The following is a 1,878-nucleotide window of genomic DNA, read 5'->3' on the forward strand; positions in this document are numbered from 1 at the left end:
CGGTGGATTGATGGTGGAAAGATGGTGGTGAGCGTAACACACTTTCCCAGCAGGGTTGACTTAGGGAGAAACGGCTACGCGTGTATGAATGTGCGAGGGGGTGGACTCGCTAACCCTTTCTACGGTTGCCTTGGGCCTCCTTTTATAGACAAAGGGGTCACCACAGTGGCAAATTGGTCATTATGCACTGATAAGATAGCAAACAATGTTATCATACCTACTCTGTAGGCTGACAGAGCGCATTAAATGCGCTGCTCGACGTCACATCGTAGCTTGCCCGGCAGGTCTTGCCGGGCTGTTTTGCCAGCTTCGCACCTGCTCACTTGACACATCGTAGGACAGGCGTCGCCTGGGGGTATTTCCTGTAGAAAGTGGATGCCATGTGGTGAATAGTAGCCACTTAGTCACTTTGGAACTTGACACCGCATCGATCGATGACGTGCGTTGTGGTGAGGTAGTTCTGCCTATGTTAGTCCTGGCAGGCCCTGCCGGGATGGCTTGGAGGCTTGCTTCCGGGGGTGGCCCCGTCCTTGCTAGGCTCACCTGCCTGGCAAGGGAGGCTTTTCCCTTGGTGATATCCTACTTCTCTAGCTAACCTTAGTCCTCTTGTGCTACACTTTGGTCCTTTGAAGGACTGATTCCTTGTGCTCCATTTTGGCCTTGGTGTTGTAGGCTTGTTCTTGTGCATGTGCACAGTCTGGGCAATGAACCAGGGTTTGTTGCACCGACAGAGGGATCTATTTGGGAAAGCGTTCTGCCAGGGATTTTACTGGCCCACAACCCTCCAAGATGTAGTTGAGTTGGTCACTAAATGTGAAGCCTGCCAATTCCATTCCAAGAATATCCATCTGCCTGCCCAAGCTCTTCAGACAATCCCTTTATCATGGCCATTTTAGGTCTGGAGGCTCGACATCTTGGGCCCCTTCCCTCGTGCTACCGGGGGCTTTGAATTCTTGTTCGTTGCAATCGACAAGTTTACATAGTGGCCGGAAGTAGAGCCCATGGGAAAGGTGACTGCTCAGTCAGCTATCAAGTTCTTTAAAGAATTAGTGTGCCGCTTTGGAGTCCCTACTCGAATCATCATGGACAATGGCACCCAATTCACAAGGCACACCTTCATGCGATATGCTCATGCCCTCAAAAGCAGGATCTCATTCGCCTTTGTTGCTCATCCAAGGAGCAATGGGAAAGCTGATAGGGCGAACACTAAAGTGTTGCCAGGACTCAAGACAAGAACATTTGATAAGCTATAGAAGTGTGGTAGGAGGTGGATCGATGAGCTGCCGGTGGTTCTTTGGTCCCTTAGAACGACACCAAATCGAGCTACCGGGAACACTCCCTTCTCCCTAGTCTATGGGGCAGAAGTAGTTATCCCCACAGAACTCATTTACGGGTCATCTCGAGTGGTTGACTATGATAAAATAGCGCAGGAACAACACCGGCGTGATGACGTTGTGCTACTCGAGGAGAACTGTATCTAGGCTGCTACGCGTGCCGCATGCTACCAACAACCCTTGCGTTGCTATCACCGCCGCAGGGTTCATGCCCAGAGTTTTGAGGAAGGCGACCTTGTCCTTAGGCGAGTTCAGTCCACCAAGGTTACAAACAAGTTGACGCCGAAGTGGGAAGGCCCTTACCGAGTAGTACGAGTCACCATACCTGGCGCAGTCCCTCTGGAGATCGGAGATGGCATTCAGTTGCAAAATTCATCAAACATTGAGCATCAACGTAAGTTCTACCCATAAGGCGTGGCTGTTGGGCCCAGCCCGGCAATCACCCTCTTGTACAGGCCTTGCCTCTGTTGCATATAATCTCTTGTACAAAGCCAGGTGCAGACCCTGAGCAATTGAGAAATAAATGAAGCGTTGCCTCCCCCCC

Source organism: Triticum dicoccoides, chromosome 3A, assembly GCF_002162155.2.
Source record: "Triticum dicoccoides isolate Atlit2015 ecotype Zavitan chromosome 3A, WEW_v2.0, whole genome shotgun sequence".
Lineage (NCBI taxonomy): Eukaryota > Viridiplantae > Streptophyta > Magnoliopsida > Poales > Poaceae > Triticum > Triticum dicoccoides.